This window comes from Schistocerca piceifrons, chromosome 1 (genome assembly GCF_021461385.2).
Source record: "Schistocerca piceifrons isolate TAMUIC-IGC-003096 chromosome 1, iqSchPice1.1, whole genome shotgun sequence".
Lineage (NCBI taxonomy): Eukaryota > Metazoa > Arthropoda > Insecta > Orthoptera > Acrididae > Schistocerca > Schistocerca piceifrons.
This window is the reverse complement of record NC_060138.1, coordinates 1,123,923,319-1,123,940,497: the sequence shown is the minus strand read 5'-3', so window position 1 is coordinate 1,123,940,497 and position 17,179 is coordinate 1,123,923,319. Positions and strand designations below refer to the sequence as shown.

Below are 17,179 nucleotides of genomic sequence, written 5' to 3'. Positions count from 1 at the left end.
GCGAAAGGCTATTTACAATTTGTACAGAAACCAGATGGCAGTTATAAGAGTCGAGGGGCATAGAAGGGAAGCCGTGGTTGGGAAGGGAGTGATACAGGGTTGTAGCCTCTCCCCGATGTTATTCAATCTGTATATTGAGCAAGCAGTAAAGGAAACAAAAGAAAAATTCGGAGTACGTATTAAAATCCATTGAGAAGAAATAAAAACTTTAAGGTTCGCCGATGACATTGTAATTCTGTCAGAGACAGCAAAGGACTTGGAAGAGCAGTTGAACGGAATGGACAGGGTCTTGAAGGGAGGATATAAGATGAACATCAACAAAAGCAAAACGAGGATAATGGAATGTAGTCGAATTAAGTCGGGCGATGCTGAGGGAATTAGATTAGGAAATGAGACACTTAAAGTAGTAAAGGTGTTTTGCTATTTGGGGAGCAAAATAACTGAAGATGGTCGAAGTAGAGAGGATATAAAATGTAGACTGGCAATGGCAAGGGAAGCGTTTCTGAAGAAGAGAAATTTGTTAACATCGAGTATAGATTTAAGTGTCAGGAAGTCATTTCTGAAAGTATTTGTATGGAGTGTAGCCACGTATGGAAGTGAAACATGGACGATAAATATTTTGGACAAGAAGAGAATAGAAGTTTTCGAAATGTGGTGCTGCAGAAGAATGCTGAAGATTAGATGAGTAGATCACGTAACTAATGAGGAGGTATTGAATAGGATTGGGGAGAAGAGGAGTTTGTGGCACAACTTGACAAGAAGAAGGGATCGGTTGATAGGACATGTTCTGAGGCATCAAGGGATCACCAATTTAGTATTGGAGGGGAGCGTAGAGGGTAAAAATCGCAGAGGGAGACCAAGAGATGAATACACTAAACAAATTCAGAAGGATGTAGGCTGCAGTACGTATTGGGAGATGAAGAAGCTTGACAGGATAGAGTAGCATGGAGAGCTGCATCAAACCAGTCTCAGGACTGAAGACCACAACAAGAACAACAACGTAGGAGGGGGCGATATACTGCTTGACTCCTCGGTGAAGGTATGTTCTGGAAATTTCAACAAAAGGCCGTTCCGAGCTACTGAGCGTCTCTTCCACTGGAGTTTATCTATCACCTCTGTAACGCTTTCGCGATTATTAAATGATCCTGTAACGAAGCGCGCTGCTCTCCGTTGGATCTTCTCTATCTCTTCTATCAACCCTATCTGGTTCGGATCCCACACTGCTGAGCAGTATTCAAGCAGTGGGCGAACAAGCGTACTGTAATCTACTTCCTTTGTTTTCCGATTGCATTTCCTTAGGATTCTTCCAATGAATCTAAGTCTGGCATCTGCTTTACCGACGATCAACTTTATATGATCATTCCATTTTAAATCACTCCTACTGCCTACTCCCAGATAATTTATGGAATTAACTGCTTCCAGTTTCTGACCTGCTATATTGTAGCTAAATGATAAAGGATCTTTCTTTCTGTGTATTCGCAGCACATTACACTTGTCTACATTGACATTCAATTGCCATTCCCTGCACCATGCGTCAATTCGTTGCAGATCCTCCTGCATTTCAGTACAATTTTCCATTCTTACAACTACTCGATATACTACAGCATCATCCGCAAAGAGCCTCAGTGAACTTCCGATGTTATCCACAAGGTCATTTACATATATTGTGAATAGCAATGGTCCTACGACACTCCCCTGTGGCACACCTGAAATCACTCTTACTTCGGAAGACTTCTCTCCATTGAGAATGACATGCTGCGTTGTGTTATCTACGAACTCTTCAATCCAATCACACAATTGGCCGGGTGGATATGAGGTGGACCGAGCATGTGAGGACTGCAGTAGGGAAGGGGAATGATCGGCTTCGGTTTTTTGGGAGAATTTTAGCAAAGTGAGGTTAATCTGTTAAAGGAGACCGCATATAGGACATTGTTAAGTACTGTTCGAGTGTTTGGGATCCGCACCAGGTTGTATTAAAGGAAGACATCAGAGGCGGGGTGCTAGATTTGTTACTGGTAGGCTCGAAGAACACGGAGATGCTTCGGGAACTCAAATGAAAATGATTGGAAGGAAGGCGACGTTCTTTTGGGGGAGGACTATTGAGAAAATTTAGAGAACCAGCATTTGAGGCTGACCGCAGAACGATTCCACGGCCGCCAACGTACATTTCGAGTAAGGACCTCGAACATGAGATACAACAAATCAGGGCTCATACTGAGGTATATAGATAGTCGTTTTTCCATCGCTCTGTTTGCGAGTGAAACAATAAAGGAAATGAGTAGTAGTGGTACAGGGTACCCTCCACCACGTACCATACGATGTAGATGTAGATCTGGCCGGAATCTGCGCCCCACGGCTTTGGGTTACAGATCTAGTTCAGAAGCGAGTAAGACAGCAACTGTTGCAGGAAACATTTAGTATGGACACAATAGCAAGCCAAATACAACCACAGTACTTCTCCGAGAGTAATTAACCAAATAACGCTGAAGTTGTGCTTCAGGGGTCACCCACCGGACCCTGCTTGCCTTCAGAACTCAGCCAGCCGGCCTTAGGTCGCCTTACTGGGATTTTGCACTGTTGACGCAGCGCCCTCCGTCTCCCAAGAGAGAACTGAGAACGCCCACTAATTAACCACTGACAGACAACAGTTGGCCTTTGAGGCGTAGCGCCGTATAACGATCCTGCCTTGGAGGCGGTTAAGTGGGAGATGTGTCTCAGAGCTGGATAGTGACAGATGGTGACGCGAGACTGGACGCGCACGTAGTTTATGAATCAGCCGATAGAGGACAGTATTGGATAGGAGGACTGTGATTTTAGTTTCGATTGTGCCCACTAGAGCGCACTAAAGTAATAGAATGTTTTTCATAAACTGTTCTAGTATTTCCATAAAGTGTTATTATGTCTTTTTGTGTATGTAAAATGTTATAAATGTCTTTTAGCAGTATGAATTATGCGTGAGCGTGGTTTAAGGTTAATATGAAGATAATTGTTTAACGAGTTGTGTAGTAGGATTTAGTGTGGGAATATTTCGGAGAAGTATGAATATGAACAGAGGGGATTTTTGTAGAATAGTTTTGTAAAGTACGTTTATGGTAAAGAGAAAGTTAATTCAGGTATAAATAACAATAGTAAATAACTTTATGCACAAACAAAACTTCAGCATATTAGATAATTACGTCGGTAAAAAGTGCAGTCGTGAGGTATACTATTTTGCGATTGGTTATGGATGGAAAGCGCGGACTGACGCGAGAGAATGTTGTTCTGCTATTGGCTGTTAAGTAAACTGACCAATGGTAGAGCAATATTCTTCGCGCGCCTTCTCTGCTGGTGGAGAAGACTTAGAGTATTCTAGACAAGTGTCGGAGCCTAGCCATGAAACAGTTCGGACGTGTGTAGTAGTAGTTCCGAAGGAAACGGTAAGTTGCCGGATCTAGCGGTGTTTCATACATAAAAAGTGTGGTAAAGTGACGGCATAATTATTCCGATGGGCGTGTAGAAATTTCGGAATTTTTAAGTGAATTCTGTGACGAAAAAAGACATATATTCCGCGTGGCGTATTGAGCAGGTCGGTGGCTAAAAACTGTGACTGCATTAGGTGCCGACAGAGTTAATATTTGGCGAGCATTCTCAATCAAAAACAATCAGTATTTTTGTAGCTATTGCGTTTTCGGGAAATGCAACACCATAAACTTGCTAACGTGAGTGAAAGGGATTATGAGTGACTGTGTTAAGACTAGCACGGGCTTAGCAGTGATACTTGTTCACCTAAGTTTCAGAATATATTAATTGAGGACAAAATTTCCAACCTTTCATTTGTGTGAAAACTTTCTCCCGAAACGTAGATTAGTGACTTAAATTGCAGCCTGGTTCACGTCGAAGTGCAGTAGGTTTCACTCGGCTTTCCTACGGATGATCTGCTGAGACAATGTTCGTAGGTAGGAGCAGGTCCGTCGTAATGGGACGGAAAGAACCGCGCCGCCGCACCTTGACGGGCCGCCGAATGACATCACCTCTCTACCTGTCTCACAGTCTTGCAGTTTTTAACGAGATTTCATAAAAAAAGTACACTGCCTGACAAAAAAAGAAGTGAAATACCCAGAAGACACGGTCGGATGTTCAAATTATCTTCTTGCACGTTCACGCTATCAGTGGGTGTGCAATTCACGCACCAGCTACAACGGTCAATAGAGAGCATCAGTTTATAATTTATATAAAAAACAGCTACCAGCCACATGTATGGTTTAAAAAGGTTTATTATCTTCAGACCATGACCGGTTTCTGATTTTTCTTTACAAATCCATCTTCAGATGGCAGATTACAAGCATTCTTAGTTGGACCTAGTTTTGTTTGTGTTATTCGTTTGCTGCACTGGGAAAGAAAAGAAATATTTTTGTTGTCATATCGGTAATGGTATTTTTACGAAATATTTACTTCTTTTACAAAATCTAATTGCTCATTTTGTCTAATAATTACTTCACCTTCAATAATAAAGTCTATAAACAAAATGATGGCCTTGCAATGGGTAGCAGTCTTGCTGGATTATTAGCCGATATTTACATTAACCATCTTGAGCAAAAGTTCTTCTCATCCAATAACCAAATGAACAGTTAAATAATTTACTACAAGAGATACGTAGATGACACTCTGTTACTTTTTGATGGTAACAGCAGCGAAATTGATGCCTTAACTGAAGATCTGAGGAAATTACACAACAACATCAAATTTACAGTGGAGCATGAAATAAATAATAGCACCAATTTTCTGGATCTCAAAATATCAAACATAAATAACAAACACCATTTTGGTATCTTTCAAAAACCAACAACCACAGATGTTACCATCAGTAACACGTCCTGCCACCCGAACCAACATAAGATGGCTAATTTCCGGTCAATGCTACATCGTATGCATAAAGTCCCCCTCACCCCCACTGAACAGCACAAAGAAATCAGCATAATCAAATCAATTGCCCAAAATAATGGCTATGATGCTTCAATCATAGACACACTCTCTCAAAAAACAAAAGTAAAAATTGCTAGCAATATGTCTTTGCAACAAGCAACAGCCACAATAACTACGAAAGACAAAAAATCAGTAAAATATGTAGCCCTACCATATATAGGCCCACTTTAATATAAAATTTCCAACTTATTCAAGAAGAAGAATGTCAAAATTAGTTTCTCTAGCAATAACAAACTCCAACAAAGAGTCATACACTCACTCCCACACAATAGCATACCCCATAAAAGATCTGGAATTTATAAACTCAAGTGTAACAACTGTCCTAAATTCTACATTGGCCAAACAGGTAGAGCTTTTGAAACAAGATTCAAGGAACACCTTGATGCCCTACGTCTGAAAAACCTAAGCAAATCTGCTTTTGCCACCCATCTTGCAGAAAACAATCATACAGTTGAGAATATAGAAAACAACCTGCAGATATTACACCTCAAAGACAAAGGTTTCACATTGAATCTCCTAGAGGAGATTGAGACTCATACACATAAAAACAGGTTCCCTGATCTCAGTTTGAATGAACAGGCAGAGTCAGTTAGCACCCCCTTCTTAAATAACTTTGAAGAAGCTTTTACTTTTTTAAAATAACTTAAGCCCAATATTCCGTCAAAAACATTCAGTATACAGGCCCCAAAAACTGCTCATATGTCATTGAAAAATTACATAATGAAAACATGTGCATTGCATATTATGTCATATATTAAAATTTATCTCCTACTATTGTAACAACTAATTAGTAACACACAGTTATTCTGTATTACATATAATGTTTGTAATCTAATTTGTATGTAATTTTATTTATTCCGTTTTAGATTAATTTCATACAATAGCAAAGAGATATTTTACTGTATCCATATCGACTATACAGCATCTGTAAGTTAACATCGTTATGACTGTAAGCTATTTGCAAATATTGTTCTCGTTTGTAAAGTGAAGCTGGGCCACATTTTGTAAACGTTATTCGTGTGTGCTGCGTGTGTAACTATGATGATGAGGTTGAAAGTGACGTCCATTGACTGGAATAGCACTCACATAGTGCATATTGAAAAGTGTATTAAGCTTGCGTTCGAACACATAAACGCACGAATATATCGTCAGGCAGAGCTACACAGCTCGTAAGTACACTAACCTGCAAGTTTACTAATGTTTATAAAAACCTTCTCATGAGCAATTAGATTTTGTAAAAGAAGTAAATCTTTCGTAAAAATACCATTACCGATATGACAACAAAAATATTTCTTTTCTTTCCCAGTGCAGCAAACGAATAACACAAACAAAACTAGGTCCAACTAAGAATGCTTGTAATCTGCCATCTGAAGATGGATTTGTAAAGAAAAATCCGAAACCGGTCATGGTCTGAAGATAATAAACCTTTTTAAACCATACATGTGGCTGGTAGCTGTTTTTTATATAAATTATAAACCTTAAGTACAACAGCCACGTTTCTTAACATGTCGACTCTCGACAAAATAGCGAGAGCATCAGTGTTTCGATTTTACCCGTAATGGATATGAGGTAGTGGTTATGAAAGTCAATGTTAAAATATCAGCTGAATCACCTATTTACGATGCAAGAAAACACTAGAATTTGCGCGTTTCGACGGTCACGCTTTCATCCTCAGAATAACCGTACAAGAATCTCTAAAAGTGACCAATATAAAACCTAAAGACGAATAATAACAGTAATAATAAAATGACGTGGCTACTTGTCTGCAGCTGTGATCTCTTTAAGATGTACATTCACCTCACTGTCAGCTGATAAAATAGATGAAGACTGAATTCCATATGTTATCCTGAGCACTGTCACAATAGCAGCCATAGCAGCACAATAGCAGCAATAGCAGCCATATGCGTCTACAGCCCGTGCATCTTCGTGAAAGCCACATCTCCGCTGGTAAACACAGAACAAACAAGAGTGAGTGCATCGTGAAAGTAATCGAGTAATCCAGAGAGAATAATGAGGACAACAAAGATGTGTAACTACTGCACGTATTCCAAAAATTAAAATCTGTAAATAATTAACAAATACTAAGAAAGATCTGAAAAGTTTCTGATAAAGTTATTTGTGCCACATGTAAGCTGTTCATTTAATGATTTAATAATTTTAGGATTTCTTGTTGACAGATGTGAAAATTACCGACTATCAGTTTAATAAGTCACTGCTGCAAAATACTAACGTGAATTCTTTACAGACGAATGGAAAAACTGATAGAACCCGACCTCAGGGTAGGTCAGTTTGGATTCCGTAGAAATGTTGGAACACGTGAGGCAATACTGACCCTACGACTTATCTTAGAACCTAGATTAAGAAAAGGCAAACCTACGTTTCTAGCATTTGTAGACTTAGAGAAAGCTTTTGACAATGTTGATTGGAATACTCTCTTTCAAATTCTGACGGTGGCAGGGGTAAAATACAGGGAGCGAAAGACTATTTACAATTTGTACAGAAAGCAGATGGCTGTTATAAGAGTCGAGGGGTATGAAAGGGACGCAGTGGTTGGGAAGGGAGTGAGACAGGGTTTTAGCCTCTCCCCGATGTTGTTCAATCTGTATATTAAGCAAGCAGTGAAGGAAACAAAAGAAAAATTCGGAGAAGGTATTAAAATCCATGGAGAAGTAATAAAAACTTTGAGGTTTGCCGATGACCTTGTAATTCTGTCAGAGACAGCAAAGGACTTGGAAGAGCAGTTGAACGGAATGGATAGTGTCTTGAAAGGAGGATATAAGATGAACATCAACAAAAGCAAAACGAGGATAATGGAATGTAGTCGAACTAAGTCAAGTGATGCTGAGGGAATTAGATTTGGAAATGAGACACTTAAAGTAGTAAATGAGTTTTGCTATTTGAGGAGCAAAATAACTGATGATGGTCGAAGTAGAGAGTATATAAAATTTAGACTGGCAATGGCAAGGAAAGAGTTTCTGAAGAAGAAAAATTTGTTAACATCGAGTATAGATTTAAATGTCAGGAAGTCGTTTCTGAAAGTATTTGTATGGAGTGTAGCCATGTATGGAAGTGAAACGTGGACGATAAATAGTTTAGACAAGAAGAGAACAGAAGCTTTCGAAATGTGGTGCTACAGAAGAATGCTGAAGATTAGATCACATAACTAATAAGGAGGTATTGAATAGAATTGGGGAGAAGAGGAGCTTGTGGAACAACTTGACTAGTAGAAGGGATCGGTTGGTAGGACATATTCTGAGACATCGAGGGATCACGAATTTAGTACTGGAAGGCAGTGTGGAGGGTAAAAATCGTAGAGGGAGACCAAGAGATGAATACACTAAGCAGATTCAGAAGGATGTAGGCTGCAGTAGGTACTGGGAGATGAAGAAGCTTGCACAGGATAGAATAGCATGGAGAGCTGCATCAAACCAGTCTCAGGACTGAAGACCACAACAACAACAACAGGATTTCTCACGCTGTACACGGTAATCTCCAATTGTTCTACCCGATCCAGTTTCTTGCTTATCTAAATCTTCAATTCCCAACAAGGGGTGGCCAAAATATGCTTGACTACGACTAATTTCTCAAAACTGCTAAACCGAAAAGCGCCGCTATGTTCTTTGTACCTTAACTTAAAAGACCTACCAGTATGGCCTACGCAATACAGGTGTTAAACTCAATTTTGTACGTACCAGTCCTCTCGTATTTCTCAACTTCATGATGTGAATTGTTTCTTAATTTAAATTGCAGAGTACTGTTGGTCTTAAAAAGCGGCATCGACTTCAAAATACTTGAAAATACAACGACGGAAAAATAAATCGCAAAACCCAAAACTAATTAATGCAGAGTAATGAAATTTCGGAAATGTAATGGTTAGGTAACATATTTAAGTGAGTAACATTGCAAGATCACAGGTTAATGTAACCGTGAGATAAGCCATTGTAAATGTGAAAGGCTGGTACACTAATAATCCGTGTAACCTCCAGAATGTTGAATGCAAGTACGCAAACGTGCACGCATTTTGTTTTACTGGTGCTGGATGTCAGTTAATTGGATGGAGATCCATGACTGTTATACTTTGTCGGTCAATACAGGGACGGTTAATGCTGGTATCAGATGACGCTGCAGTTGTCGTCCAATATTGTCCCATACGTGCTCTATTGGAGAAAGATCTGATGATCGAGCAGGCCAAGGCAACATGTTGACTCTGTAAAGCATGTAGGGTTAGAAAAGCAGTATGTGGACGAGAGTTATCTTGTTGGGAAACATCCTCTGGAACGCTTATCAATACGAGATAACTTTATTGCAGTAAGGTACTTTGCAGAACAGCCCGTAGCATTGGAGTCGTTGGCTGGGAAGGAGACCGCCAGTTGTGTCTTAGCAATGAGTCATTCGCACCTCTCACTATGCTAGCCGTGAGAAGTGGTATCCATGTCACCTTGAGCAACAGTATATTCAAATCCCTAAGAATCTAAATAAACTATATTAAATATAATTCAATCTACTTAAAAATCGGTACACTACCTAATATTATTCAAGAGAATATTGTATAAAAATTTCAGCTTTCTATGTGTCATAGTCTCAGAGAAATTCACTTAAAAGATCACAAACCAACACTTGTAAGATTAAAGTCAGTTAGGATTCAAAACAGTTTGTGTTTTAGTATCATTTGCAATCATTACTGAAGTTCACAAGATATTAGGTCAATTGGTTTGAATTTTCATAATTAAAAACGTTAACTATTTTTCATTTTCGTAATATAAAATTCAGAAAAAATCAGTATTTATGTAATGTGTTGTTGTGTGAGTAAATGAGAATGAGTGAGAGTGTGTATGTGGGGCTTACGAAAATTTTCAATATTATATCATATACACCATTATGTAATTGTGCCATGGGAAAGTTGTGTTTTACCGACATTGCTGATGACGTATGTCTAAGTGTACTTGCTTTTGTAAAGAGGCAGCCAGAATAGCCGTTTGCAGAGTAGCAAGTTTCTAAATTTATTTCAAGATTAGTTTTCTATTTGTTGGGTTTTGCTAAACATTATATTAATATTTGCATATTGAAATGACATAAATGCATCTGTGAATAGTGATTGGCATAGGACAGTTTTGGTGCGAGAATTATCTCGAAGGATAGTTCTGATTGGCTGATCATTTTGATCGACCAATCAGAGTAAAGCAGTTCCTGCGCACTGCTACGTAGTTATACTGGGAGAGAAGCAGACTGAACAGGAGTCGCTAGTCAGCTATCGGACGTGCAGGTCATGTTGAACGCTTCCGTCTTTATTATATGTAAAATTAAGTAATATTTGGCTTCTCGCGTCCAGATTGTGTGGCTGTAATAGCAGTTGCATTTTTTCGAAGTTTAGAAATTTTTGGATTGTTTTGCTGGAAAGAGAACCGCGTGTGAACTTTCGGCCTTAGTAAAAATTCCGCGTGGCATGTTTGGTATTCGTTTATGGAATATTTGGCGAGCAGTTTCTTTAATAGAAATCCACTGTAAAGGACTGAAGATGAAACTCATATACAGGGTGGTCCATTGATAGTGACAGGGCAAATATCTCACGAGATAAGCATCAAACGAGAAAACTACAAAGAACGAAGCTCGTCTAGCTTGGAAGGGGAAACCAGATGGCGCTATGGTTGGCCCGCTAGATACCGTTGCCATAGGTAAAACGGATATCAACTGCGTTTTTTAAAAATGGCAACCCCCATTTTTTATTACATATTCGTGTAGTACGTAAAGAAATATGAATGTTTTAATTGGACCACTGTTTTCGCTTTGTGATAGATGGCACTGTAATAGTCACAAACGTATAAGTACGTGGTATCACGTAACATTCCGCCAGTGCGGATGGTATTTGCTTCGTGATACATTACCCGTGTTAAAATGGACCGTTTACCAATTGTGGAAAAGGTCGATATCGTGTTGATGTATGGCTATTGTGATCAGAATGCCCAATGGGCGTGTGCTATATATGTTGCTCGGTATCCTGGACATCATCCAAGAGTCCGGACCGTTCGCCGGATAGTTACGTTAGTTAAGGAAACAGGAAGTGTTCAGCCACATGTGAAACGTCAACCACGACCTGCAACAAATGATGACGCCCAAGTAGGTATTTTAGCTGCTGTCGCGGTTAATCCGCACATCAGTAGCAGAAATTGCGCGAGAATCGGGAATCTCAAAAACGTAGGTGTTGTGAATGCTACATCAACATCGATTGCACCCGTACCATATTTCTATGCACCAGGAATTGGATGGCGACGACTTTGAACGTCGTGTACAGTTTTACCACTGGGCACAAGAGAAATTGCGGGACGATGACAGATTTTTTGCACGCGTTCTATTTAGCGACGAAGCGTCATTCACCAACAGCCGTAACGTAAACTTGCATAATATGCACTATTGGGCAACGAAAATCCACGCTGGCTGCGACAAGTGGAACATGAGCGACCTTGGAGGGTTAATGTATGGTGCGGCATTATGGGAGGAAGGATAATTGGCCTCAATTTTATCGATGGCAGTCTAAATGGTGAAATGTATGCTGATTTCTTACGTAATGTTCTACCGGTGTTACTACAAGATGTTTCACTGCATGACAAATGGCGATGTACTTCCAACATGATGGATGTCCGGCACATAGCTCGCGTGCGGTTGAAGCGGTATTGAATAGCATATTTCATGACAGGTGGATTGGTCGTCGAAGCACCATACCATGGCCCGCACGTTCACCGGATCTGACGTCCCCGGATTTCTTTCTGCGGGGAAAGTTGAAGGATATTTGCTATCGTGATCCACCGACAACGCCTGACAACATGCGTCAGCGCATTGTCAATGCACGTGCGAACATTACGGAAGGCGAACTACTCGCTGTTGAGAGGAATGTCGTTACACGTATTGCCAAATGCATTGAGGTTGAGTGACATCATTTTGAGCATTTATTGCATTAATGTGGTATTTACAGGCAATCACGCTGTAACAGCATGCGTTCTCAGAAATGATAAGTTCACAAAGGTAGATGTATCACATTAGAACAACCGAAATAAAATGATGAAACGTACCCACGTTCTGTATTTTAATTTAACAAGCCTGCCTGTTACCAACCGTTCGTCTAAAATTGTTAGCCATATGTTTGTGACTATTACAGCGGCATCTATCACAAAGCGAAAATAGTGGTCCAGTTAAAAAAAATGACTCTGAGCACTATGGGACTTAACATCTATGGTCATCAGTCCCCTAGAACTTAGAACTACTTATACCTAACTAACCTAAGAACATCACACAACACCCAGTCATCACAAGGCAGAGAAAATCCCTGACCCCGCCGGGAATCGAACCCGGGAACCCGGGCGTGGGAAGCGAGGTCCAGTTAAAACATTGATATTTCTTTTCGTACTACACGAATATGTAATAAAAAGGGGGTTCCTATTTTAAAAAACGCTGTTGATATCCGTTTAATAATGAATAAAAAAATAGGAGTGCGGGTTAGCTACTACAAACGGCATAGTGAACGCATTATTGTGGCCAAGATAGACACAAAGCCCATGCCTACTACAGTAGTACAAGTTTATATGCCAACTAGCTCTGTAGATGATGAAGAAATTGATGAAATGTATGACGAGATAAAAGAAATTATTCAGGTAGTGAAGGGAGACGAAAATTTAATAGTCATGGGTGACTGGAATTCGTCAGTAGGAAAAGGGAGAGAAGGAAACATAGTAGGTGAATATGGATTGGGGGGAAGAAATGAAAGAGGAAGCCGCCTTGTCGAATTTTGCACAGAGCATAACTTAATCATAGCTAACACTTGGTTCAAGAATCATGAAAGCAGGTTGTATACCTTGAAAGAATCCTGGAGATACTAAAAGGTATCAGATAGATTACATAATGGTAAGACAGAGATTTAGGAACCAGGTTTTAAATTGCAAGACATTTCCAGGGGCAGATGTGGATTCTGACCACAATCTATTGGTTATGAACTGCAGATTGAAACTGAAGAAACTGCAAAAAGGCGGGAATTTAAGGAGATGGGACCTGGATAAATTGAAAGAACCAGATGTTGTAGAGAGTTTCAGGGAGAGCATAAGGGAACAATTGACAGGAATGGGGGAAAGAAATACAGTAGAAGAAGAATGGGTAGCTCTGAGGGATGAAGTAGTGAAGGCAGCTGAGGATCAAGTAGGTAAAAAGACGAGGGCTAATAGAAATCCTTGGGTAACAGAAGAAATATTGAATTTAATTGATGAAAGGAGAAAATATAAAAATGCAGTAAATGAAGCAGGCAAAAAGGAATACAAACGTCTCACAAATGAGATCGACAGGAAGTGCAAAATGGCTAAGCAGGGATGGCTAGAGGACAAATGTAAGGATGTAGAGGCTTGTCTCACTGGGGGTAAGATAGATACTGCCTACAGGAAAATTAAAGAGACCTTTGGAGAGAAGAGAACCACTTGTATCAATATCAAGAGCTCAGATGGTAACCCAGTTCTAAGCAAAGAAGGGAAGGCAGAAAGGTGGAAGGAGTATATAGAGGGTTTATACAATGGCGATGTACTTGAGGACAATATTATGGAAATGGAAGAGGATGTAGATGAAGATGAAATGGGAGATAAGATACTGCGTGAAGAGTTTGACAGAGCACTGAAAGACCTGAGTCGAAACAAGGCCCCGGGGGTACACAACATTCCATTAGAACTACTGATGGCCTTGGGAGAGCCAGTCATGACAAAACTCTACCATCTGGTGAGCAAGATGTATGAGACAGGCGAAATACCCACAGACTTCAAGAAGAATATAATAATTCCAATCCCAAAGAAAGCAGGTGTTGACAGATGTGAAAATTACCGAACTATCAGTATAATAAGTCACAGCTGCAAAATACTAACGCGAATTCTTTACAGACGAATGGAAAAACTGGTAGAAGCGGACCTCAGGGAAGATCAGTTTGGATTCCGTAGAAATGTTGGAACACGTGAGGCAATACTAACCTTACGACTTATCTTAGAAGAAAGATTAAGAAAAGGCAAACCTACGTTTCTAGCATTTGTAGACATAGAGAAAGCTTTTGACAACGTTAACTGGAATACTCTCTTTCAAATTCTGAAAGTAGCAGGGGTAAAATACAGGGAGCGAAAGGCTATTTACAATTTGTACAGAAACCAGATGGCAGTTATAAGAGTCGAGGGGCATGAAAGGGAAGCAGTGGTTGGGAAAGGAGTGAGACAGGGTTGTAGCCTGTCCCCGATGTTATTCAATCTGTATATTGAGCAAGCAGTAAAGGAAACAAAAGAAAAATTCGGAGTAGGTATTAAAATTCATTGAGAAGAAGTAAAAACTTTGAGGTTCGCCGATGACATTGTAATTCTGTCAGAGACAGCAAAGGACTTGGAAGAGCAGTTGAACGGAATGGACAGTGTCTTGAAAGGAGGATATAAGATGAACATCAACAAAAGCAAAACGAGGATAATGGAATGTAGTCAAATTAAATCGAGTGATGCTGAGGGGATTAGATTAGGAAATGAGACACTTAAAGTAGTAAAGGAGTTTTGCTATCTAGGGAGTAAAATAACTAATGATGGTCGAAGTAGAGAGGATATAAAATGTAGACTGGCAATGGCAAGGAAATCGTTTCTGAAGAAGAGAAATTTGTTAACATCGAGTATAGATTTAAGTGGCAGGAAATCGTTTCTGAAAGTATTTGTATGGAGTGTAGCCATGTATGGAAGTGAAACATGGACGATAACCAGTTTGGACAAGAAGAGAATAGAAGCTTTCGAAATGTGGTGCTACAGAAGAATGCTGAAGATAAGGTGGGTAGATCACGTAACTAATGAGGAGGTATTGAATAGGATTGGGGAGAAGAGAAGTTTGTGGCACAACTTGACTAGAAGAAGGGATCGGTTGGTAGGACATGTTTTGAGGCATCAAAGGATCACAAATTTAGCATTGGAGGGCAGCGTGGAGGGTAAAAATCGTAGAGGGAGACCAAGAGATCAATACACTAAGCAGATTCAGAAGGATGTAGGTTGCAGTAGGTACTGGGAGATGAAGAAGCTTGCACAGGATAGAGTAACATGGAGAGCTGCATCAAACCAGTCTCAGGACTGAAGACCACAACAACAATCCGTTTGACCTATGGCAGCGCCATCTAGTGGATCAACCATAGCGCCATCTGGTTTCCCCCTTCAAGCTAGACGCCGGCCGGTGTGGCCGAGAGGTTCTAGGCGCTACAGTCTGGAACCGTGCGACCGCTACGGTCGCAGGTTCGAATCCTGCCTCGGGCATGGATTTGTGTGGTGTGCTTAGGTTAGTTAGGTTTAAGTAGTTCTGAGTTCTAGGGGACTGATGACCTCAGATGTTAAGTCCCATAGTGCTCAGAGCCATTTGAACCATTTTTCAAGATAGACAAGTTTCGTTCTTTGTAGTTTTTTGTTTGATGCTTATTTCGTGAGATATTTGACCCGGTCACGATCAATGGACCACCCTGTATAGTAGCGGAGTACTTGACTGTAGATCACGTTATTACTCGGGTTGGTCTTAAGCACATTTCAGTCCGCTTTGCGTGTGAAATGTATTACATGACTGTGAACTGAGAACAGTGATATTGTTAGTTAAGTAAATTCGGGCTAATGTCAGTTGTTTTTTGTTGAACTAAGAAAATAAATACATCGGTTTCAGAATTTTGACCTTTTACTAAAGAGATGAAGCAATTGCCCTCCACACGAAAATTGTTATAAGACATTACAGGAAAGCTTGCTACTCGAGTTTACGCGGACTTTGCAACGTGAGTATCTACGACGTTTTTCATCAGTGCTGATTTTAACGTCGTGTGAACAGTACCTACGTATGCAGAGAAACGGGCTGGTGATCAGACGCTGTACTGAGGTAGGTGGAACTTTTGTAGTCAACAGTACGACGAAAGACAGTGATCAAACATTTACACCGCAATTTCAATACCCGTCCCGCCGCACGCTGTTTATGAATAGCAGCACAACAGGTCGAATCACCAGACAGACAGACATAGAAATTTGCAGTCAGGGTGCGTGGGATAGCCTCGAGAGTACTGCTGCTGTCGCACGAAATCGCACATCAGGCCATAACACCAGGTGTAGATCCAGTGTGTCTAGCACGAAACAGGTTGATTGCCTCCTCCTAACCAACACACGGCCATCACTGGCACCGAGGCAGAACCAGCTTTATCAGGAAAAACAACAGTCCCTCACCCTGCTCTCCAATGAGCTCTCGCCGGCCGCGGTGGCCGAGCGCTTCTAGGCGCTTCAGTCCAGAACCGCGCGACTGCTACGGTCGCAGGTTCGAATCCTGCCTCGGGCATGGATGTGTGTGATGTCCTTAGGTTAGCTGGGTTTAAGTAGTCCTAAGTTCTAGGGGACTGATCTCAGATGTTAAGACCCATAGTCCTCAGAGCCATTTGAACCATTTGAATTCCAATGAGCTCTCGCTTGACACCATTGCGGACAGTGGAATGTACCCTACTGGCCGCCTGGTTCGGATCTGCTCTTGAAATAATCGATTTGTAACAATTCGCTGTGTCACTGTGGTGCCAACTGCTTCTTAGATTGCTGCTGCGGATGCAGAACGCTGCCAGCAATCATGCGCAGTGGCTGCATTCCTGCCAAGTCTCTCTGCAGAAGGAACATCCAGTTAACCGTAGCCGTATTAGACGACCTCGTTCAAACTCAGTGAGGTGTTGATAGTGGCGTCTTTGTTGGCTTAAAGACATTCTTGACTAACATCAACTCACCACATCCCATCTCAAAACTGACTAAGGCTCACAACCATTACTGCTTGTATTTAAAGGAAACTTGATTTGCATCCGCATAATGGCAATACTAGCGCCACTCCTATGATACTGGCGCGAAATTTGAATAGACATCATCTTTCAGATGTTCAAACACACCTACAAAATTTCGTTTACGTAGCAGAACTATTTGTTGATACTGTGATCTTAACCGCTTTCTGAGAAACATTAACAAAGTATGGAACTGTGATTTTCCTGTATTCCGCACTGCATTCTCCTGGCTTTTCATGTCCCATTTTTTACGTATTAATTTATTCAGTGTTTTCGAGGTAACCGTTTGCTCTGGCTAGTAGTTTTATGACGTTTATCTCAGCTGTTCTATCTTGCTCGTTCATTGGGACTTTAAACACCATCTATTAGCTAAGGGAGAAAGCTTATCGCTATTCGTGTGGGATT

The 17,179-nt window shown here is 40.6% G+C and overlaps 1 protein-coding gene across 1 annotated transcript in view; it reads right to left on the bottom strand.

The window, feature by feature from the left end:
• LOC124778201 (opsin, ultraviolet-sensitive-like) overlaps positions 1-17,179 on the bottom strand; it is a 169,774-nt gene that overhangs the window by 55,166 nt on the left and 97,429 nt on the right. The gene's annotated exons all lie outside the window — the stretch shown is intronic.